This window comes from Lissotriton vulgaris, chromosome 4_1 (genome assembly GCF_964263255.1).
Source record: "Lissotriton vulgaris chromosome 4_1, aLisVul1.2, whole genome shotgun sequence".
Classification (NCBI taxonomy): Eukaryota; Metazoa; Chordata; class Amphibia; order Caudata; family Salamandridae; genus Lissotriton; species Lissotriton vulgaris.
In genome coordinates, this window is record NC_141691.1 from 425,971,289 (window position 1) to 425,997,158 (window position 25,870).

Sequence of the window (25,870 nt, forward strand, 5' to 3'; positions counted from 1 at the left end):
AAGGTCAGAAGAGTTTTCACCCCTCGTTTAAGGGGGATGTTGACCCTAACTCTGCCTTGGAAAGACTGGAGGGAGCAATTCAGGTAGCCATAGATACCATAGCTCCCCTGAAAAGGGTTACTATTCAGGAGAGGGCAGCTCCTGCCTCCTGGTATTCGGATATTCTCAGAAAGGAGAAGTTTGAGTGCAGGGTTCTGGAGAGGAGATGGAGGAAGCCAAAGGGGGAGTCAGATGAATTATTGTAACATAAAACACACAGAGCCTACCTGAACAGCTGTAATGCAGCAAGAAGGACACATCTGAGTTTACGCATTAGAGAGGCCAAACATTCCTCCAGGGAACTATATGGAATCTTGAGGGAAATTACAAACCCTAACGCTGATAATGCCGCACCCCATCCTACACAGGAACTATGTGAAGATCTAGCCAGGTACTTTACCAACAAGCTTGAGCTGATCTATCAGTCCTTTGACACGGCAATAGAAGAATAGGTGGAGGGAGACATACTTAGAAACCCACCGTAGGAAGAGGTTTCTTCCTGTGGGCTGGACTCTTTCGCCAACATAACCAGAGAACAAGTAGGTTCCCTATTAAGCCGCGTAAGATCGGGCGCGCAGTCTGATCCTGCACCACCGGTGGTTATGTCAATACTTAGCCCAGTCTTAGCAGATGCACTTTCTAAAATATATAATCGTCGGGGACAGCTATATTCCCGGATAAGTGGAAAAGCGTGCGGGTCAAGCCACTCCTAAAGAAGGCATCAGCGGATCTGCTTGAGCTGCAGAACTATTGGCCAATCTCGCTTCTTATAAAGTTCCGGAAACCCTGGTGAACCAACAGCTATCCCTCTATCTAGACCCCTCGCAGTCAGGATTCTGTGCATCACATAGCACAGAGTCTGCACTATTAGAAGTGACGGATACCATGAGGATGACATTAGAGGGCGGTCCCCGGAGTGGTGGCCGGCTGAATTGGGTGAAGCCCCTCCACCAAGGAGTTAGTCTGAGAATTTGGGCATGAAGATAGATGATAAACTATCTATGGAGGAGGAGGTCAAGACAGTGTCAGGCATATGTTTTGGCACAATGAGGATGCTCAGGAAAATGTTTCCCTAGATCCCCTTGTCAGCAAGGAAAACCCTTGTCCAGTCGATCCTGGTGAGTCGGCTGGATTATGGTAATTGGCTGCTGGTAGGTGCCAGGGAGGATCTATTATCACGGCTGCAGGTAGTGCAGAACAATTGAGCCTGCCTGGCCCTCAACAAGCCGTCACGCACCCTGTCGCCCCCTTTGCTGAACCAACTACATTGGTTCAGTTATGGAATCAATTTTACAAAACAAAATCCATTTAGACATTTATTTACCCATTTATTCTTCCATCGACCTTTAGATATACATATATAAAAATTATTTATTTTTCAGAAAGACACACATTCACTGGATGATGTCATCAGTGATGTCATTTGAGATGTCATCAGTGATGTCATGAGTGAGATCACTGACCATGTCATGAGTGATGTAATATGTGATGTCATAAGCAGTGCATTGCAGGTGCGCGAGATATAGTTAGTACAACTAACTATATCGGAGGAATTTCAATGGTTTTGTATGAGTGAAATGTCCAGCTAATTATAACACCCCTAAAATGTATTGTTTTTTCAGTGAATTTCAAAGGTTTTTTAAATGCTAATTCCTAACTATATCAGGCCTGAAACCTATGTGTTTTTCAGTGAATTTCAAAGGTTTTTTAAATGCTAACTCCTAACTATGTCAGGCCTGAAACCTATGGTTTTTTCAATGAATTTCAAAGGTTTTGTAAATGACAATTTTAGAATATATTAATTGTTATTTTACACTGATTTTTTAAATTACATACATATTTTAATATAAATTGAAAAAAAATGGTTTTAAAATATATTGAAATTGTAAATCAGAATTCATAGTTCGGCTGATTTTTGGGGAATTTTTTAAACTTCCAAAACTCCACACTTTGAAAAATTTCCAAGTGAAAACAGTCAATGTTAGCCTATGGAAGGAAATTCAAGTTACTGTGAGTATGGTTACATTTACTTTTCAGGGTCCGTCCTGAGCTCATAGATGCAGCACTGACGTCTCTTGTGATAACAGGTGAGTAAATCGGAATTCGTACTTCAGCTGATTTTAGAGGAATATTTCGCTCATTAGTGATGGAAGGGGGCAGGGCCTGAGGTGACATGTGTGCAAACATGCCCAGTGGTGCGTTTTAGGTTGGGGAATATATTCCTCCTCAATCCTGAGGTCACCTGTGAGCCAACTAGCCCACCAGGTACCTCCAGTATGCGCCAGGGAGCTGCGATGCAGAGAGGTGTTCAGAGGGCACGCCCCCTTTTTACAACACTCTGCAACGCAACTCCGTGGCGCTTACTGAAGGTACCTGTTGGACTAGTTTGTCCCTAGGGGACCTCTGGATTGAAGAGGAATATATTCCCAAACCTAAAACGCGCCACAGGGCATGTTTGCACACATGTCACCTCAAGCCCCGCCCCCTACCTTCACCACTGTGCAAACATGCACCGTAAAATGTTCTACGTTGGGGTATTAAGTCCCCTTGCATACTGGGGGTCCCTGGGGGCCAACTAGGGGGCTGCGTTGCAGAGAGGTGTAAAAAGGGGCGTGGCCTCAGAACACCTCTCTTCTTCAGGCCAAGAAGTTTCAGCAACTAACCTATTAAAATACGTTAGATAAGAAATTAAATCCCTGTTTCCTTGACGTTGCTGTAATAACTCACGATCAGCAGACAAAGTTACAGCTCCCCTATCAAAAACTTTTTCAAATTCTTCCACAAATCTTCCCCATTTATAAAGCAATGGACTATCTTGCCGAACTAGGGGAACTGCCCAATTAGCTGCGTCTCCTGATAAATAAGAGATAAAAAAGGCGATTCTGGATTGAGGGTCAGGAAAGGCTGTAGGTCTGCATGTAAAGTGCAATTCGATTTGAGTTAAAAATATCAGAACTTTAGACGGGTCTCCCGAAAAGCGTTCAGAAGACGCTAAAGGGATTTGTGGAGGAATAGTAACAGCAATATTAGTTGCAGATTTTGTTTCAGACTTAAAAGCTGTTTGAGAGTCTTGAGGTAGAGGAGTGCTCTGATGTTGTATATGGTCCACTTTATCAGATAGAACTGCTGTAGCATTCCTAGTTTCTGCTAAGTCTCTCTGCATCTGCACAATAACTTTCATTAGATCATCTATAGTAGCCATTCTGTCAATGCACACAGACCGTGAGGAATAACATTTGTGGGCTCACTATTCTGTCAGATGAAGACTTCCTCAGGGTCTGTTGCGTTGATTCAAGGGCCCACCTCTTGATACCTTCAACTCTGATTGTGGTAATCACAGAGGATTGAAGTGATCAAGATAGGGGACGGGGAATTAGGATGGGAGCAGCGGGGAAGGAGATCTGCAAAGGAAAAGTTAACACACTACACAATACTTGACATTTCCTTTGAAATATTGCTTTCAATTCAGTACACCATGTGTAGTTTCCTTGTAAATGCCAATGAAACCTTGGCGCTTATTTAGTATACTCGTTATTAGGTTCCAATTCCTTTTAGAGTATCTCAAAGAACTACTGTGTTCTTTATAATTAACGAAAACATGAACTCCTGTGTTCTTTATAAATCATGAAAACCATCACAAACAGATTAGGAAGGTTATTCAAAGTTTTCTTATACAATGATTGCCCATTTACACTCAATATACAATATAGCGAATTAAAGAATCCAATCATAATCAAACATGACTCATCCAACATTCTCATGTATTATTTATATATAGTCTGGTCGAAATCACTGTTAAGATGCTGAAAAAACGCCATTGTTTTAGCCACTCATTTTACAATGCAGATTAGCAAGATTTTAAGGTAATACAGCTTTATCTCTTTTGTTGCTTTGAATCTCTGTGGCCTACCAGTAGAGTACGACCTACTCTACTTAAGATGAGCTCTTAAAATGTGGGAGCCGGCTGCGACCTCTGTGCGCTGAAATTGAGATTCTTATCTGGACCGGGAGCCGGAAGGTGACTCAGCTGTTTACCACCGGAAGATGACAACGATCCACGAGAGTCGTCCGAGCCGCACGGGAAGGACCCAGCCTCTTAAGGAGACACTCCGTTACTCAACACAAACAGAGAACCCACCAGAGTCCCAATGATGACTGCAGATGAAACCGCAAACCGGAGCTCCGATGAAGCACCTCCTTCCTCCAAAATAAACTCAGAATAGTGAGCACGGAAGAAAGGGCGTGGTCATTGAAGTCAACGTGACCACGCTCCCGTGCTGCTCACGCTATGACTTCTGGGAGATGCAGTTCTTCTAAATGAAATAAGAATAAAGGAATACAAAACAAAGATAACGTCTGCACAAACACTAATTACTGTTATGCAAACACAATTAACATGTAACTATGACTTGAAACACAGCAAATAAAATACCTAAGAGATGTAATGAAAGACTCTCAGCATTTATGAAAGCACATGAACCACCAACGTCCCAAAGAGCAGAACCATGTGCTTTACCACACACTGTTTTGGAACATAAAGACATGCAAGAATGCAACATGAGTGGGGACCCTAGACCACGTGGTACCACCCTAGTCCTGACACGGTTCCTGCTGGCTCCCCGCATCCTGAAGGAGCCGGCATTGCTTTTCTGCATGGGGAGCAGCTAACATGCTGCTCCCCTTGCAGAAAAGCAATCAGCTTTGGTTTTTGAAAGAGAGAGCAGGTTTTTCTGCAATGCAGCTCCCTGGCACTTACTGGAGATACCTGGTAGGCTAGTTGGCCCCCAGGAACCCTCAGTATTCAAGGGGAATTATTTCACCAACTTACAACTCACCGGTGGGCGCGTTTGGACAGTGTTGAAGGAAGGGGGCGGGGCTTGAGGTGACATGTGCAAACACGCCCTGCGGTGCGTTTTAAGTTAGGGAAATATTTCCTCTTGCATCCTGAGGGTCCCTGGGGGCCAACTAGCTCACCAGGTATCTCCAGCATGCACCAGGGAGCTGCGTTGCTGAGAGGTGTTCAAAGGCCACGCCGCTTTTACACCTCTCTGCAACGCAGCTCAGTGGTGCTTACTGGAGGTACCTGGTGGGCTAGTTGGCCCCCAGGGACCCTCAGGATTAAAGAGGAATTAAAGCCCCAACTTAAAACGTGCCACAGTGCGTGTTTACACACATGTCACCTCAGGCCCCCCTCTCCCTTCACCACTGTGCAAATGCACCCCATGGCTCGTTTTAAGTTGAGCGATTAATTTCCCTTCAATACTGAGTGTCCCTGGGTTCCAACTAGCCCACCAAGTACCTCCAGTAAGCGCCACAGAGCTGCGTTGCAGAGAGGTGTAAAAAGGGGCGTGGCCTCTGAATACCTCTCTGCAACGCAGCTCCCTGGTGTATACTGGAGGTTCCTGGTGGGCTAGTTGCCCCCAAGGGATCCTCAGTATCCAAGAGGAAATACTTCCTCATCTTACAACGCGCCAGGGGGGTGCGATTGCAGAGTGCTGCAGGGGGTGGCGGGCCTCCAGCGCGATGCCTGTCTTTTTTTACATTTAATTTTTTAAGAAGGGAAGCTGTATGCCCCCCCCCTTCCTTTCCTATTTTATTGGCCCTGGGGACCCCATCCCCCAGGGCCTGACCCCTATTTTTTTTTGTTTTTTAAATTCAAAAGGGGCCTCATGGCCACCCTCCTGAGGCTAAATTCAAGTTCAAGTTCAAGTTCAAGTTCGGGTATTTGTATAGCGCACTGCTCACCCAGAGGTTCTCAAGGCGCTTGAGTAAGGGGTTCATTATTTGTCGAATATCCAGGTTTTTAGTTCTTTTCTGAAGGAGATGTGTTTTTGAGTAAGGCGGAGATGGGTGGGGAGTGAGTTCCAGGTCTTGGCAGCAAGGAAGGAGAAGGATCTGCCACCCATGGTGGATTTTCGGATGCGCGGGACAACGGTGAGGGCTTGATTGGACGATCTTAGTTGGCGGGTGGGCTTGTAGAAGGACAGTCGAGTGTTGAGGCATTCGGGTCTTAGATTGTAGAGGGCCTTGTGTGCGTGGGTGAGAAGGCGGAATGTAATTCTTTTGTTGACGGGAAGCCAGTGGAGGTCTTTTAGGTGTCCGGTGATGTTATCTTGGCGAGGGATGTCTAATATGAGTCTCGCTGATGCGTTTTGGATGCGTTGGAGTTTTTTCTGTAATTTTGCTGAGATTCCGGCGTATAGTGTGTTACCATAATCCAGTCGACTCATGACCAGTGTGTGGGTGACAGTCTTTCTTGTCTCGAGGGGGATCCAACGGAAGATCTTTTTGAGAATGCGAAGTACGTTGAAGCAGGAGGATGAGACTGCGTTGACTTGTCTGGACATCGAGAGAGAGGAGTCTAGGATGAAGCCAAGGTTACGTGCGTGGTCTGTGGGTGTGGGTGCTGTGCCCAGAGCGGAGGGCCACCAAGAGTCGTCCCAGGCAGAGGGGGAAGATCCTAGGATGAGCACTTCCGTTTTGTCTGAGTTGAGTTTTAGGCGGCTATGTTTCATCCATTCGGCTACTTCTTTCATGCCTTCGTGAAGATTGGTTTTGGTGGTGTTAGGGTCTTTGGTGAGGGAAAGGATTAGCTGGGTGTCGTCGGCGTACGATTATTGGAGGGGGCTGCAAGGCCCCCCATTCAGGTCATTTACAGCCCCGGGGACCCCATACCCCCCGGCCAGCCTTTCCTTTGTAAAAAAAAATATATTTTTATTACCAACACGATAATGTACATTCATAATATATACATAAAAAACTTTGGAAACAAAAAGCACAATTGGGAAAAACCAATAGCAATATAATGTATAAGAGAATAACAAATCCATACACTTAATTGAGTTGTCCAGAAAAAAAGGGGGGGGATAACTAAAAGAGAGTTTTGCATTAGCATTCATACTACAACTGAGATAGTTAGACAAAAGTGCCCTAGACTTTAACTAATTTCATTAATGATCACACTCTTATTTGTAGCTAATGCGGACTCCATAGTATAATTTTCTTTAACCAAAGACCACAATTCCATAATATGGGATGATTTCGGGGATATCCATGCCCGAGCAATAATCGATCTAGCACATGAAAGTAAAATAGTAATTAAATCTTTCTGTGGGCTGTTCAGCGTTTGTAAATCTAACAGAACCATTGGTATAGTAAGAGGAGAAACTCTTATAAGTTTTTGATACGGAACAATGTCAGTGCTGGACATGAAAATAACTTGTGTTTCAAATCAGCTGCTATTAGATCACATTTGCGGCATTTAGACCATTCATTTGTTGGGCTATTTAAAGGCCACTCTGAGATTTTTTCTGGTGTGTAATATAGAAAACAAATTGTTTTATATTGTTGTAACCTTAGGCTAGAAGACTGTACTAAGTTATTGATACTACAAAAGATGCAGAGAGCTGATTAGCAGTTATATTAATGCCTAATCTTGTACTTCACTTCGAGGCAAGTTTCACACAGTCATCCGTTTTATAGAAATTGAGGCATTTATAGCCCTCACTAATTACTGATTTAGTCTTAGTTGTGTAAAAGCAGTTCCAAATATCTGAATCAGAAATTTCCCTTAAATTCAGCTTGCGTAAGAAAAAATTGCAGATTTGTATATACTTGAACTGCATAACTTCAGTCAGATTATAAAGAATCTTAAGTATTTCAAAATCCATAAAGCCGTCATAGCCATAAAGGTCCCCTAAAGTTTTTATGCCGAGAGAAGCCCATGCATTACCAGCTTCATCATAAAAAAATCCAGGAAGTCCCGGATTGCCCCACAAAAAAGTTTTACATGTAGTAAGAATCAAAAAACACATTTTTACGGTCTCTCTTGCGGTCTTAAACTTTACCCGCAGGAAATAGTTGGGGTTGTTCTATTAGAGTCCGCTTCCAACATAAATTGACAAAAGTAGTATTGATTATCTGGGTTAAAGAAGCTGCGAAGGTGACCCAAAAAAGTTGCCAAGAAGTATAACCTAAAGTCAGGAAAATTAAGCCCACCTTTATTTATTGAAAGCTTAAGTAGAGCAATTGATCGACGTGCTTTTTATACCCCAGAAGAAACTACTAAAAATCCCATCAAACCTTTTAAAAAAAGAATTATTGATACATAGTGGATTGCGCCTAAATAAATAAATACATTTAGGCAATACCTTCATTTTAATTAAATTGGTCCGACCTATGACACTTAGTGGAACTTTGGGCCATTTTCTCAATGTTATAGACACTTCTTTTAATAGAGCCTTAAAAGAGCCTCATATTTAAGTGTAATTATTTCGCTTATTTTAGATGAGATTTTAACACCCAGATATGTAGCTGCTCTGCATATCCCTTGAACTGAGGTCTGGGGTTTATAGTTCATTATTATCTGTGTTTTGTTTATATTCAATTTGTATCCAGAAACTGCCCCAAACCTATAAGCTTCCTCAGTTATCCCATGTAGAGCTTCTACAACATCTGTAGAGTATATAGCAATGTCGTCAGCATAAGCTGTAATTTTTAAAAAGTGAGGGCCAAAGTCAAAAGAGGCTATTTGATATTGAGTCTGTAGAGCATTAAGAAATGGTTCCATAGATGGAGCAAACAGCAAGGGTGACAAAGGGCACCCTTGCCGAGTGCCCCGAGCAATTGCAAAGTTAGGAGATGTCATACCGGCATAGCTAATTTTAGCAGTTGTATTATCATAGAGAGCCTGTATCCACCTTGAAATTGGCCTTTAAAACCGAGAGCTGTCATAACGGCCCAGAGATAGTCCCACCCCACTCGGTCAAAACCTTTTTCAGCATCCGGCAGTATCATACTGAATGGGGTGGAATTAATCTCTGCTACATCAAATGCAGTTATAGCCATGTTTGCATGGGCTGTTGTATCACTGCCCATAACAAATCCATGCTGTTGTGAATTGACTAGTTTCGGCATAAGAGGAGCCAATCGTCTGGCGAGGACTTTGGTGAATACTTTTGCATCCGTGTTAATGAGTGAAATGGGTCTATATGACCCACACTCATTAGCAGGTTTATTCTTTTTGTATAAAAAAACTATCGTTGTAATATTCCAAGAGTTAGGGGCTTTTCCATTTTCACCGATTGAGTTAATTACCTCACAGAAGAGGGGGAGTAATTCATCAATACAGATTTTGTATAATTCTAATGGTAACATATCCTCCCCAGCAGCCCTACCTGATGGCAGGGAGGCAATTGCGAGTCTGATCTCTGTTAGGGTTATATTCTCAATCAGCTGATCGAATCCTTCTGTTTCTCTATTCTTCGTTATGTTAGCATTCAAGTACATTTGTATGTTATTTGTGGTAGGATAATTCTCTGGAGTATACAAAGTTCTATAAAAATTAACAAATTGCTCCAATATCTGTACAGGTTGGTTTTAAGCAGTGTTATTAGGACCTTTTATTGTCTTGATTAATGTTTTAGCTTTGTCATCAGCAACTTTATATACTAACATTTTCCCAATTTTATCACTGCTCTCATATTGAGTCAATTGATATTTATACAGTTTAGTACTGCTTCGTTCTCTAAACTTAGTTTTCATAGCAGACCTAAGATTAACTAGCTTATAACCCAGTTCAGCAGTATTTTGAGAACCTTGACATAAAGCCTCTGCAAATTGATTTTCCAATGCCCGTATGTTAGTGACCATGATTTTCGTCACTTCCCTACACTCTGAAGTCTGTCTCAATCCCCTTATACTAGCCTTACAAGCATCCCAGACTACAATGTGGGAGGTGGAATTAAGATTTATTTGAATAAACTCTACAAGATGTTTTTTTAAGTTGAGAAATGAACTATGTATCTAATAATAAGTATCTAGGAAACGAGAATAGCCTTGGACCATATTTTTCTTTGTGGAGTATTAAAAACAAGAAGAATTGGGTTATGGTCTGAAGTGACCCTAGGACAGATCTCCGTGGTGCTTGTATCTAAGATCCTATCCAATGCCCAAGCCATATCTATGCGTGGAATAACTTATGTGGTGCTGAGTAGCAGGTATATCCTGCCACATTAGGATATATTGTTCGCCAAACAGCCTTACTATTTTTTTTTGTTATAATGAGGAGGGGGGCTGCGAGGCCCCCCTCCCAGGCCACATATGGCCCTCTCATTGGGGACCGTGTGGTGGTCCCCAATTCCCCCACGGTCCCACCGGCTTCACCCCTCCTGCGGGAGCCGGCATTGCTTTTCATACGGGGAGCTGCTAGGATACAGCTTCACGTGTTGAAAAGCAATTTGGTTTGGATTTTGAAAGCAAGAGCAGGTTTTCTGCTCTAGCTTTCAAAACCCAAACCAGAGTTTGCAATGACAGGGCGGGAGCCATGAGGCTCCCGCCCTGTCATTGCAAACAGCAGTGTCACAGGGGAAGGCACACCAGGACACTGCAAGAGACATCCCTGGGGGGTGGTGGTCCCCAGGGCCATCCTTAGCTCCAGGAGGGGGGCCGCGTGGCTCCCCTCCCAACATTAGCAAAGCCCCAAGGAGGTGGTGATTCCCGGGGCTCAGGGGTCTGTAACAGACCCCCAAATTTGCATAGTTAGTGACCCAGGGAGATGGCGGTCCTGGGGCATGTGAGGGGGCTTGAGCCCCCCACACATGTAGTTTAAAAAAAAAACAAGCCCCAGGGGGTGGCAGTCCCCGGGATGCAGGGGGGCCATGTGCCCCCGCAAATATGTAAAAAAAAAACCCGAGGTGGCAGTCCGCGGGGCTTGGGGGCACTTGGAGGCCCCCACCCATTTAAAACACAAGCCCTGGGAGGTGGCGGTCCCTTGGGCTGCGTGGGTCCCCCATGGCCCCTGCAAATATATTTGTGGCATGCCCCCGGGAATTGGCTCACCCGAGGGCTAATCAATAACAAGGCGCGGATCCTCTGCGTTTCTCGTGAATTTTTGGGACCCCCTGAGCATGCCCAGGGTGTTTCTACCCTACCCCCTTTTCTTGTTTTGCGCTTTTGTTTTTCTCTTTTCTTGTGCCTCGGTTCTACCGACAAGATGGCTGCCAACACTTCCTGGTTTGAAGTGTTGACAGCCAATTCGAGTGAACCTCGTGATCGGCAGGGTGTGCGGATCCACCTCTCCTCTATAAATTAAAACCTTAATTTTTAAAAGGAGTTCTTTCTGAGGCGAGGGCTTCCTTCATGCCAAATTTGGGGTAATTCCTTTGAGCAGTTCGAGCTCTAGCCGTGTCTAAAGTTTGCTGTGGGAAATGCATTTTTTTTACCTTTTTTTAAAAAAAATCTCAGGAATTGCTCAACGGATTTACACCATTTAACAAACAGAGTTCTTTCTGAACCAAGGGCTATCTGTTTGCTAAATGTGGTGTAATTCCGTTAAGAAGTTCAGGTTGTAGCCACGTCTAAAGTTTCCTATGGGAATTAACATGGAGAAACACGTTTTGGGACCCCCTTTTTTCTCGGCCCCCGCTTGACGAATCACCTCAAAACTTCCACGACAGGAGCAGACCGGAGCAGGCCATAAGTTTTGAAAATGTTGCAAAGATTCGTCAACTTATTGGGAGAAGAATGTTATGAATTTCCTATGGATAATAGGTCTTAAATATAACTACCTACTAGCAATTGCCAGTAGGTAATACATATCACTGCAACTGTCCCACCCATGTTCTCCATGTTTTCACACAGGGATCATCGAGCGAGTTCACAACATTCAAACTACGCACTTCTTGGTTACTACATTGCTGCATTAAACAAGCTTGACCACACACTAATATATGCACATTACATTACAACATGAGCGCACAATACTCCTGTATCATGCTTGTGCTATATGTAACAGTATGCTACATTATTGGCTGAATGTATAGCCTAAGATATATATTTTTGGTGTGTATAACACAGCTTTACTTCTAGTTCTTGCTAAGACCGAAAAGAAATGCTGTGGGGTTATATGTGTCAAAAAGTATCGGGCTATATTATTGGTGTGTGTAACCTAGGACATCACAAAAGGGTGTGATATTTACTAGGTTGTGGCTGTGTTCCCCGTTAACAAATGAAAGCACTGACTCCAGTGTATTTGCTAATGGAAAGAGTTACCAAAGGCAAGCATTGAAAACAGATATTACAAAAGCAGCCATGCTTCACCTATTGATACTGAACTTTTTCAAGGTGAATCCCCGAATGTTAAGACCTTCAAGTACTCTCTACATTGCATAAATCAGAGACCAGAGTCTCAGAGATACATGCAACACGAATACGGCAGGCAAGATAGACATCTGATTCAATGTAACGTTAAAAAAAGCTAGGGCAAGGGGGACAGAGTACAGAAAGAATAGAAGAGGAACATTGAGCTTCTTCTTTGGCAAAGGAAGGGAGGAGGAAGAGGAGGAGATGCATCTGACTTGTAGGCTCATATTTGGTATCCCTTAAGCAATGGAGTGCTGCCTGAAAATTTGCAACACTGCATTGGACGGACACAAAATAGTACACTACCATATGACGTCATTGACAGAGCTAAGACTCAAAATAGTTATTCTGCTTGATGCGTATCCTGGCACTGTGGTTCAAACCAGAAGTTGCACTGTCCAGTGCAGTTTTTTACCCAAGGTATCACCTCCAGTTCATATACCAACGTGTTGGCAACTGCTCATGTTTCAGGAATATAGGATGTGTGCTTTGGGGTATAGCCCATGTATTACACATAAGTATATTTGATGATATACCCCATGACATCTTGTTTGTGCCTGGTTTCACTTGGCATTAGGATTTGGTGTAAAACCAGATTGATGGGGGAGGCACAAAGTTGATTTTAAATTGTGAAAGGTCAACTTTCTCTTTAAAAATTCAGTTTTTGAGAAAGTTGATGGCTCCATGTTGTCTTGAATTGCTCTGCATTGTGTGAGCCACAGAGCAGTCCATTTAGTACATTTGGTCCCACATGTTAAGGAGGAAACAGAATAGATATGTCTTTAGTTGATGGGGGATATGCAGGGATGTGAAGGTGAGGCAAGCAAGCATGAGCTAGTTGCTAGAAATGAGTAACAAGCTAGAGATCATTCTGGTCAGTGAGCAGTGGTGAGTGCACTCTATTAACGAAACTGCAAAAACTAAAAAAACATATCATGTGATGTAGAACAGACCTGTGCAAATACTAAAAGCACAGCTTATGCAACAGTGGCTGCATATGCAAGCACCCATATTGAAATTTACAGGAGTTGTGGGGCCTACCTAAAGCTTGATGTAGATTGTAACTGCACCCCCTCATGTCCGGGTAGACCTCTTAAAAGTACTTTGTGTGCATGCTACTTTCCAGGAGACACATCAAGGAGTTTGGAGGCCTACCTAAACAGGGCCTGGCCAAAGACGGTGGACAGGTGAGATGCATCTATCAATCTCTCCGTCTGGCTGTTTCTCTAGCAATCCTAAGCACCCTCCTTGCATGCTCTCATGGGTTCCCTCAAGAGTATGGAGGAGCCTACTTCAACCTATAATTCCAGCAGAGAGGCAGCTCTGGAGACCGGGGATCTGAATGCTGTGAGCAGGAGTTTCCCTGCCTGATTGCAAATGGAGGACCTGTGCCTGGCTGCAGATGAGGCAGTCGGGCCATGGCTCTACATGGAGGGCTGCCAGTGCTAGCTTGATCTTGGGCCCTTGCATTAAACATATGCATTACTGGATTTCCTATCCTGAAGGAGGCCTTTCCTCGCACTAGGCCCCAGGCCTGATTCTCTACAGGCCTGTGGACTACCCCTACATGGTGGGAATCGTGGTGGGGTGCATTGACTGTCTGGGCCTAGGAGTAAGGCTCGCTGGCCCTGCCACATCATTCTTCCAGTGCTGTCCTTTCCTGTTGAGGGAGCAACATGCTTTGATGCAACAACATTGTAGCATATTAAGTGATAGGATTCCCCTGTGGCCTACTATTTTCACATTACCTGCTTTTCCTTCACCTTTGAATGTGCGACCTTGTACAAAGGAGGCTGGTTTCTGGTGTGCTTTGAAAATGTTTCTCTTTTGGAGTTTGAGGCGCATAATTGGTTTTCTGCTGCTCTCTAGCACGGGAGGTGACTCAAACTCTCATGTGATGCCTAAGTCATTTCCCTGGATCCCACATCTGTCTGTTTGGCCATACCTGAGCATCTCCTTGTCCCTAGGGAAGCTTTCAGCCTAACTGGACTTACCCGAAGTGTTCACTTGCGCCTCCAGGAATAAATTGAAACCTCGGCAGACCCTCGGAATGGAGACAGGGCTTTTTTATTTGGCTTAAGCCTCACTTTGCCCTTAGTAGACTTGTGGTTCTCCAGGGCTGTCATAATAGTTGTTGGTCTATTGCTGTACTACAGTCAGGCTTTTCTCCTTCACCCTCTTCCTCACAGTGGTTTGCAACATGTTGGCGATCAGGTAAAAAGAATTGCTCTCTTAGGGAAATGTTTACAAGACCTGGAGGAACGCTGGTGGACACTAAGTCTTTTGTGACCACTGCTGATCACCCTGTAGAACCAGAGAACATGGAGGGCCCGGTAACCAAATCCTTCTTGAACACACTCTTCACCTCCCTGTGGAAGGACCTGCAGACAATGAACACTGACTTTCTGCAGACCTTCAAGAAGCTTGTTGTGATTAGGGAGGAGGTTGGTGACACAGTGGCCACTATAGAGGACCAAGAGAGCAGCCATGACAAGAAGTGGAATGACTCCAACAAGAAGTACTTCATTTGAAAGACCAACATGACCTAAAAAATCGATCCAGCGAAAACAGTGTTTCTATCAGAGGGGTAGTGACCCTGGCAGAGGGTTCCGATCACAGAGAATATCTAGGGGTCTTTTTCCAACACATTATGGGTCTCTCTGCAGATGTGTACCCAAAACTTGACCGAGTACATTGATTCGGACCGTTGAGGCCTGAGAAGCGCATTACTGCTGAAATTCTGGTCCTCATGCATGACTTTCAGGAGAAGGACACCATTCATCTTAGCGCCCGGGACTCTCAACCGGTTCAATTTAGGGGCCTTCAACCTGTGTTATATCAAGACCTGTTGGTGAATATCCTTCAGAAAGACAGTTCCGCTCTGTTACTGACCATCTGTGTACAGAGATTAAGTAATTGCAGCTATTACCCGCCTTAAATCCTTGAAATCACCAGGGCTCAATGGCTTCACCACCCAATTTTGTGAAGGTATTTGTCAGGAACTTGCACCCCTTTCGACACAGCTCTTCAATTCATTCAATGATACAGGCTACGTGACTGACTTTGTTGGAGGCGTCTATCTCGGTAATACTCAAAATGGGGAAAGATCCCACAAACTGCGAGACATAGACTCATCCTCCTCCTCAACATAGATGATAAAACTTTTTACTGGTATTTTAGCATACAATCTGAACCAATTTATGTCGGGTTTGGTTGATTCTAACAATGCAATGGGGAGACAACACTAAAAGGTCTTATGCACCTTATTGCCAACACTCATCAGTCACTGATAGAAGCCCTTTTCCTTTCTATTTATGTGGAAAGAGTGCTTGGCCTTGTTCACTGCTCATACCTGCTCCCAGCCCTATGACAATTTGAATTTGGTGACAAATTCATTAGATGGGTTGGCTGCATTTATAGTGCTCCCTGTGCCTTAGGTTCATGGTGTGTCATCCTCCACATTCCCTATGGCATGCAGAATTCAGCAGGATTGCCCATATTCCCCCCTTCATTTCGGTCTATATATGGAGCCCATGGCACAGCAACTGAGGCACAAACCACATACTATTGGCATTCCTTTGGCAGACATCTTATTAGCATTTACGCCGACTATGTTATTTTGTCATTGTCCAAACAGATGGCCTCCTTGCCTACATTACTCATTGACTTTGTGTGTTTAGAGAGTTCTCAGACTTTAAGGTCAATGTCCAAAAATCTCAGATCTTTAATCTTTTAGTCTCTCTTCACAAACTCATTCTATTTTCTCTGTACCCCTTTACTTGGAAAGAGGAGGCCATTGCCGACTTAGGTTTCCAGGTAGCTGAAACTCTTCCTAAAACCATGGCCTTAAATTATAATATTCTAATCTTCCAGATGAGCAGGACTATATCCTCTTAGAGCCAACTCCATCTGTTGTTGACTGGTTGCATAGCAGCTGTTAAAATGACAGTGCTTCCACGTGTACTTTATGTCTTCCAAACTATTCCTCTAGCCCACCCACGACTCTACATTCTCTACAATTAGTTATTAATAGATGTATTTGGCATGAAAAAAAGTCATGGGGTATATTCGAAAGAACCTCGTTAAAATTATCCCTGTTTTAGCTGCAGGAAACTGCCGATAAAACGGTGATAATGGGCTAGCTAATATGCGTTTTAGAATTCCAATAGAAGCCCCGTTTAGATGTCCTGCACATCTAACCGGGGCTTCTATTGGAATTCAGGACTCCAGGAGTTCTAGGACAAATCAATACAGAAGCAGGGGGAATTCCCGGGCTCCTGGAGGATTGGTTTGTTTAAGAACGCGTTGTGCTTTCTAGGAGTCTATAGGAGTAGCCTTGCCGTATTTGAACTGCATTGGCTATGTCTTAATATTGGTATGATTCTTATGCCTGTATAAGGGTATGATTTGATATAACCACATTAGAATGGGTAGCCGCCGGGGACAACACATTGCATGAGCTGTTACCGGACCAAGCAAAGTATTGATATCTTTAGGTACTGCTGATGGAAGTGTGCGACAGACGTCTAACCCGCATTCTTCTCTGCATAGCAGGCATCATAGAACAGGTAAGATGCAATCTTTCCAGATTGGTCTGAATGAAAGAAACCAGGTATTATTCAGATCTCTTAGCCGAGCCAAGCCGAGGACTTTAGTAATCCGCTCTCGGTACTGCATTGCTAGTGTCTTGTAGCCTGAGTTTTTTCTGTAACTTGACTTGCCATATCGGAGCAGAAGGAACAAAAATAGGATTCCTGCTACGAGTCCCAAGATGAGAGGCAGGACGCCGAACACAGAGTGCACGAAATTCGGGAAGATGCTCAGGACTGCTTCAAAGGGTGCTAACAGTCCCAAAAAAATTGTCTTAAATACATGTGCGATGCCACTGGTATCAGACATGTTTAGGATTTGGCTTACCATTTCTACGAAATGAACGGGGCAATTTGTTGATAATAATGTATGTATTTCTTCTGCTGTCCTTGCAAATTGCAGATCATACGTTTCTCTAAACGAGGTTAAAGGCATAGTTGTTTGTAAAAGAATAGACTTCATTCTGCTTAAAGTATCAATTTGAATAGAAGAGATATTCAAAGAAGGCCATATTGCCGCCGCCATGTCTAGCTTGTTGTTTGGATACAATACTTGCATACAACAAGTGACCCTGGAAGTAATGCTTACGAGATAGGCCGTTCCTGGCACCATGCCAAAACAGCTGTGGTCACTTATTAGAACGTAGCTGCAGTTGGAAAGCTGTCTGAAAAAAGACTCTATCTGTGTAGGAGGGGTGCCGTGCAGGTGGCATGAAAGGTTATTTGATGAACCTTTGCAGGCTCCGTGTAAGTTAATTCCTTGACTCAGAAGTGTACCGCTTAGTGAATATTTACAGTTGTTACCACTAAGGAATAGTCTAAACGTAATGTTATTTCATATAATTTATGGGGCACACTGACTCTGGTGTCTATAGTTTCCACTTGAATGTATTCATTCATGCCCACTGTCTCCAGAAGATTCATCAGGATCTTGCGAGTTATAGTCACTTCTGCTGGGCTGTCTAGCATTGTCTGGGCCCATTCTCCGTTCTTGAGTTGTGTCCTCAGAATTCTCGGCATGTTTTACTTTAATACTGGCTACCTTCTTTTTCGAAAACTGTAATTTTTTACTTAGATGAGCAGGTTCTTTGTCTTTTGGAGTTGACGTGCTCTTCTTTATTTTCTGACCGTCCTCTTCTTTCCGATTTCTGTGAGGAAGTCTGAAAAGATCGAGAGGGACGTGTATCAATATCTTGATATCTGTCAGGTTTTCTCAAATTTTCCTTATTTCTAAGGTTATATCTTTTCTCAGAGGGCTCCCGTTGTGGAGACCTACCCCCCGTTCTGGAGATCTATCTCTCCGTTAGGGAGACCTTCCTCTCGTTTGAAACTATTTTTCTCTGGGAGTGGTTTGCTTATTACCCTCCCACTTCTTCTTTTGAGTTATTAAATTATTTTTAATGAAAGTTTTTTCTGGATTTTCTGTTAGTTGTGGTTTTAGTGGTTTCCCACCCAAACTGTCTCTACCTAAATCTTCATAGGATTTTTCAATTATTCTGGCAAGTTCAAAAGGTTGGTCTGCTATTTCTGTTTCTTTTCATTTTTGGCGGCAGGTTTTACCGTCAATTATCAATTGAACTAATTGCCTATATGCTTTTGTTAATTGTTTTAGTTGAACTAAAAGTTCTCCGCTTGACATTGCTTCAATGTCAGGATGTGGTGAATAGTTGGCTAGAACCGGCCATGTGGCTCCTGGTCTACCTAGTGGACCAAGCCTGCTTATGTGATTTTTATGTTTTAGGCCACCATTGAACCAATAGTTAAGTTAGTGGAATTTCAACGTCCTTGAAAGGGGCGTATTCTTCTGGAGGTTCCCCTGCTTTGTAGTACTGGAACTCGCGTGTTACAGCATTTGCTGCTGGAAAATTTATCCAAGAATAGAATACCTCTGTCTGCCGACATTCATGTGCCTCAAAAACAAATATGACTGTACCACCTCTCGATGATACACCATTTTCTATAAGTTTTATAATTATGATTTTCCTTACATTTACCGGGATGAGTATTGCATCTGGTTCATTTTGTTTGAGACTTGTGTCTTCCGACAAAAGTTGAGTTGCTAGTCTAGCTCTCTCCCTTTCGTCGTCACTTTCCGTCATTTTGCTGACAGAAAGTTTGCAGATCAATTTTCAAGGAAACAAAGATTAGGTGCACAATATTTTGGAACACTGTATCCTTCAACGTTGACTAAACCAAAAACTAATACATAGGAATCTCTTCCTACTACGTTCTGGCGGATGTTAACCTTTTACCCACTCCAGACATCTATTGGAGTTTTTACGGAAAAAAGGGGTCTGTGTGAAAAGCATGACTGAGTTACTTTATTATCTACCATTAAATTATCGCCTTACCAAAAGTTGGAGCACCATGTAGTGTAGTTCCTATGTTCCCAATAGGCTCTGCGCATTGGAATAACATAAACACCAGTTTAGACGTAGGATTGAGGTCGACTAGGTCTCTATTGAATATGTTAGACTTAATTATGAAATGCCAGCTAGCTCAGAGGTCACTAGAAACTTTCTCGAGTAAACAAGAAGTTGTTAACTTTCTTGAATAGACAAGAAGGGCTTAGTTTCTGACAACCGCATAAACATGAACTTTGCTCCCCCAGAATAAGGAGTATATCTCCAGAGTCGCGGAAACAATAGATAGCTATTTCAGTTAATCATGCATGCTTAGTTTCACCAGGAGTGCAGAGAAATAGAGAGACAGGCGTTTTCAATAAAAAGGGTATTTATTGAGCAGTCTACTTTCTCATGCAAGAGAAGTGAATTGCCACAATTGCAATACTTGTCATAAAGTGAAGTGCGTACAGTAAAATTAGTATTATGAAATAATACTGTAAAAGCATTTTATGGTTTCTAAGCCATAAGATACTTAAAATAAATAAAATACATACACTGATAAAATAATGACTAAACATACTCAACTGGTGTTTCTAAGATACGGCTACCCCAGTGTACCTAACCTAAGCCTAGCACAGCGAAGGAGTAGATGAGTTACAGTTTTTGCCAAGATCTGGATCAAGAATTCTCTTTTGGTCTAATCAGCTCCGTACCTTGGTTATAGAATGAAAAAGGTCTTGTATCTCTTTCTCAGGACTCGATCTCCCAGCAACCCGCAAGGGTGACAGGGAAACACTGGAGCTGGATTTCTCGGCAGGAGAAAAGACAGCGTCTCTCTCAGTGCGTCAGCAGGAATGGTCGGCTTTCTTCGGCACTCGCATCAGCAGGGCATCGGGCAAGAAGATAGCCAATCTGCTCCAAACCACCATGTGTTGCTTAAGGCAGATGCTGGTTTATTTAATACTGTAAGGTGCCGAGTTTGATTTAAGGTTGGACATAAGACGTCACTAAGACCTCGCAATTCATTCAGGACTCCAGGAGTTCTGGGACAAATCAATACAGAAGCAGGGGGAATTTGCGGGCTGATGGAGGCTTGGTTTGTTTAAGAACTGGTTGTGTTTTCTAGGAGTCTTTGGGAGTAGCCTTGCCGTATTTGGACTGCATTGGCGATGTCTTAATATGGGTATGATTCTTATGCCTGTATAGGGGTATGATTTGATATAACCACATAAGGGCATGAAATTGGGAATATTTACTAGAGTCCTAGAATCATCTACAACAATCCTAGTGTGATGACTCTTATTGTTAGTGTTTCTTACTACTGTGTCCAGTCTTACAATGAAAACCTATTCTTTTGGGTTCAGAATGATTTTTGTGATTCCCAGGGTAGCACGATAAAACATAAAATTATCTGGGTTTGAGTGGCTGAGCTTAAAGAGCAGTTGCCACTCGTGTATATAATTCATACTCTCGGTCATCAGCGTGTACGAGTTCACGCTGTTGGCAATATCGACATATTTGGCTGCAGCAGTTACACGTTCCAAAAGTAAAGTTGTGTTGACATCCTGGCGGCTGTTGCCGCTACTGAGAAGGGAAGTAAATATACCAAGGGGTTCCCTTAAAAAGTATTCATATCACTTAAGTCCTGATAAAGTTCCTTATGTGAAAATACCGGACGTTGGTGAAAGATTGATTCCCAACGCCGACTGCAGGTCCACACTGATTACAGCTGCCCATGAAGGTGTTGCGTCTGCGCATGCAGGCGTCTCGGCTACTAATTATCAGTTACAACAACATTTCTGGTGGCGGGGACTGTAAAAACAGATGGGTGATTATGTCCTTCAATGTGACATTTGCCAGCAGATTAAGCCTTCAACTGCTACGCGTCTGCCCCAGACACAGTTGTATATTTCTAATAGGCCACTTTGTTGTGTTTATTTAGATCATGGCGGTCCGTTTTCCTCTGATAGTGGGTATAAGTACATCTTACCTGCAGTTGATTCTTTGCGCTTTGTATGGGTTTGGCCACACAGCAACGCTGATTTGTGAACTGTCATAAGAGACTTGCGCATCTTTGTAGGGATTTTTGCCTGTGGTACCTTCCATTCGGATCAGGGTCTTGCTTTTGCCTCTAAGGTGTACAAGGATGCCATGAATTCATTGGGGGTCCAAGTCAAGTTTTCGTCTCCATACAGACCTGAGGGTAATAGTGTTTTGGAATGAATGAACCGAGATTTAAAGCAGTCTTTGACAGCTAGGGTTATAGGCACTGGCAGGAACTGGCTGGACCATCTCAATAGCGTACAGCCTGCCCTTAATCTCTCTAGAAGGTCTCTGGGTGGGCGGACCCCGTACAAAATGCTCTTTGTTATCAAAATGTTCGTCCCGGACCTTGACGGTCTAAACCCGGCGGCGGTTGCTGCCTTCTTTGACGTAGATGAACATTTTCATGTTTTACAGGATCTACAAAAGACGAGAGGCAGTCTGGCAAAGGAACACTTGCCCTCCCCATCTGATGCTACATTGCAGATTCCAGTGGTTGGCTGGCTTCCCCAAGTTGGAGAACTGGTTCGAGAGAAGATGGAAAAACAAGAAAGAATTTGGTCCTCGTATCGAGCTCCAGTTCCAGTGCTTGGCGTGAAGGGCACAAGAACAGTCATTTTACCACCACTTCCAGGTCATAAAGAACAAAGGTACATCTCCATTGACAATGTCAAACTACAGAGAGTGGTCAATTCTTCTTAGTATGACTCCGGCAGTCTCATGTCTATCGATTTTGAGAAATTCTGTTTTGGCCCCGGCTCCTAACCCCAGGCCAGACTTTGCCTTCCAGATGCCTGCAGTTTCCAGTCCTTTGGTAAGTTCTCCACCTGATGCTCACCTCGATGAGACTGAATATGCTTACCCCATTCACTTATCGGTGCCTGATTTGCAACCTGTTTGACAACTGAATCCAGATTTTCTTTTGAGTCTGACTCACACATCGAAGACCCCTTCAAAAATTTCTGTTTTTGCAACATGGTTTAAAAAACATTTCTTTGATTCCTCCTTGGACCTACATTTGGTTGGTGCTTTTTTCGATTTACCTGTTCATGTCTATTGGATTTGTGGTGTATTTTTTCCGCCTTGTCAACAGACACTATGTTGAAGAGAGAACATGCATTCAGCATATTAATGGAACTTTGGCTCCCCATTCCTCATCACACAGATTGAAGAGGGATCTGGTTTTTGTTAACATCACTGCTTGGCCCGTCTTAGATGGGATTGTGTGGGATGCTATTAGATTTCAAGTCCATGAGCCCACAGAGGTTATAAATGTCCCAAATGTCCTAAGGGTTTCTATGAGGGATGTAATTAAACAATATATACGTTCTGATGATTGGGATGTTCAGGCAGTAGAAGCTTTCTTTTCTGATTTGAAATATTATGCTGCCTTTGATGCTGAAGACTTGTATCTAGATTCCGCAAATTATGGTGATTTGTTTTGTTATCAACACTTTGGCAATCACTACTTGCATAAAGCTAACACCAGGGGGAATATGGTTAATCATACACAATGGGAACATTGTCCCGCTCCTATACAAGGCAGTTCTACATATCTTTTAAAGAGGTTCACTTATTTTAGTGATTTTAATCATCAGTCAAATCCCAATGCATTTTATTTTAAAATGACTGAAAAGTCTGCTTCCAAGGTAAGACTTACCCACACAAAATTATTGTATTCAAAGTCCTTTTTAGACCAATTGGCTGTTGGGGGCTCCAAGCTGGGGAAAGATACTATTGATCTTAAATCTGTTTGGGGTTCTAAAGATTGGCAAGTGCAAAGCACCAAGGCTTTGCATTGTGCAAGCCTCATCACGATCCATATGTTGTTTTTGAATTCAACAATTTCACAAGCAACTTGCTTTGGATTGGATACTACAAAAAAATTAAAGGCTCCTTCTTTTCCTGAATTAGAAGAATGTTCTGATTGGAATAATAATACCAAGTTTTCTATCAGAGAATTACAGACTCTGTTACTGAATTCTACCTTTAACATCCAGTTTGGATCCTAAGGGTTGGTTGCTGTGGAACAAAAGTGCTGATTCTTGCCAGCATCGTTTTCTGGGTCAGGGTGGATCCCTGTTTTGAAAGTGGCCATCCTGTGACTACCTATTCTCGAGGCAAATTATGCCAGGGTTGGCTCAAACATTCCACTTTGGCCTCAGTTAAGCGGCATTTATCTAAATTCACTGACAATGTTGATCTGAATGATTTTGTGAAGGGCCCGTCTTCCGGCAGATCTAAAAGATGGATATTTGCTATTTACAACGAGGTTTGGAAACTGTCCAAAATTGAGGCGGCTACCCTCATTAGAGCTATAGATCAAGCAAATTTAGAAAAAGTGCTAGCAGTTGTAGATAATAGCATTAACACGCTTTCTTCCCGCATTTACACTTTAGATAATAATATGTCATCTGTTGTTGATATTGTGCAAGAAGATGTGTCGGTTTTGAACCATGGCCAAAAACAATTGCATTCTATTATGCAGTGTGCCTGGACCTTGCGGACCTTGCAGTCTGGGAAGGTGCCTTGGCACTACATGAATACTTTATCGTGGTTTGCCCTCTTTAATTTGACTGAAAAGCAACATTTTATGTCTATGAAAGATGCAACTTTTTCTATGCTACATATTAAAAAGTTAGAACCGTTACCATTTTCTGTGGCTGAGACATATTCTGCTTCATGGCTTATCCATGGGTTAATAACTTTACCTTTTCCCCTTTTCAAATTCGAGGCCTGTATGAAGTACTATGCGATAGGCAGATATGAACCTCTGGGCACCGCTTTCCTTCATGAAGCTTGGTCACTACTGTTTACCTGTAGGTGCCTTAGGGAGGGAAAGGAGGTTTACTTGAATGGTGAGGATTGCACTACAACACCAGATAACTCATTGATGTGTACGAATTTCCAATTACATGGCTCTTGTAACCAGAACGAAAGAAATGTAGCCTTTATTTTGTAAGGTACACTAGCACCTGCTATCATACCCACATTCACAATACTGGCAAACAGGAGTTATTTACTTTTAAATAATGAAAATTGTTGTGGGATGGTAGCCGGAATTCATTACGTGGTTACGGTCAGTGAGAGTTTAGTTTGTTGTAAAAATGTAATGTTCCCTCCTCCGCATGGGAAGCTTGATGGTTCCATCTGGCCAACAAGATGAGTCGTATAAGAGCTCTATTGTCTCAGAAAGAAGTCGCCCTCACATCTGCTGGTGAAACATTTGTCCTTCACATGGCAAACACCTGCAAAGAGGAGCATGCTTTATTAAATACGGATTTCCCCTTGCATTTCGGTAAGTTAATTCACACTATCTTTCATGCATCCTCCACCACGGGGCTGGCTCACTTTTTTAAAGTTGTTAGTAGTGGCCTTGTGACTTCTTTTCAAACAATATTTGGTATGTTCCCGGCATTTTTTTATTCAATTTTCTCAAGCCTTTTTAGTATATTTCCCTTAATGTTCGCTCTGGTGGCAGACGTACTTCTATTGTTTTGTTTATTTCAAAATGGATGCACGTACTGTGTTGCGCGTAGATCTGTCATGGCTGTTTCTACTCTGCAACCGAATGCTTGAATAATATGCAGTGCTGCCTCTTGCTACATTGAGTGCAGCTTATGGATTATCGTTTCGATTTTCCTCCTTTACATGCGTCCAGCCTGTCTTTCATTGCCTGAGTTGTGATTTCGACTGGGCCCTGGATTTGTGTCTCTGCAATACGGTGTCTCCCAAAGCGGATAATGATCAGCTTATGAGCTCCTTAGTTGCTCATGAATTGCTTTGTTCTGGCGGAGGGAATATGGCCTTTGCAGCGATGCATGGAGTTGTGGGACATTGTAATGTTTTAGCAGTGGAGCAAGATTTATTGGCACGCAGCTTCATTGAAGACAAACCGAGTTGCCCTCTGATGGTGCTTGAGCCTCCGGTAATTGAAGAACATGTATGTTCTTTCCCTTTCTTGAATTGGATGGCTGAAAAGTTTTCAGATGAGAACAGTGACTTCCTATTGTAGGCTGCTGCTACATATTTTGCATATGATTGTTGGATTGAGATGTGTCATCGCTTCCCTCTCTTCCATGACTGAGGTCACATGTTGGACATCGGATATTTCTTCTTCCTCATTTTTTCCTACCCAGGGGTATTGACTTCCCTAAGTCCGTGGCTAGAATTGCTTGATTTGAAGTACTAGCTTATCAGTTTACCTGTAGGAATAATCTTTTATGATTATCCAATTTTTGTAAGTCTTTCAACACAATCATATCGGGTCGACTGTTCTTCATCTCATCTGGCAGTGCAGTATACTGTATTTATTTCCTATCTAAATTGTTAATATATATTCATTTCTTTATTCCCCTTTCTCAGTTTAATATTTCACTTTCCATCTTAATTACAAAACAAGGACAGTGTAAGTCGACTGACCATTCATTATTTTTTTATTTTCTATTATTATTGTTTTGAAAAACAATTTCATGTTTCTTTTCCCATTTGTGATATGTCAACGCTTACCGGATAATTTTATTATACATTTGTATGCTCTTCGTTTATTTCTAAACTTTAAACCGGATCGATTCAATAACATTATATATCAGTGTTCTACCTGACATGTCCTAAACACTCCTACTAGTCTCTTGTTTATTTTCTCTATTTTCATCCATTATTCCTCCGTCTAGTTCTATTCCCTATTCTGGTCACTGCATCTACTACTTTCAA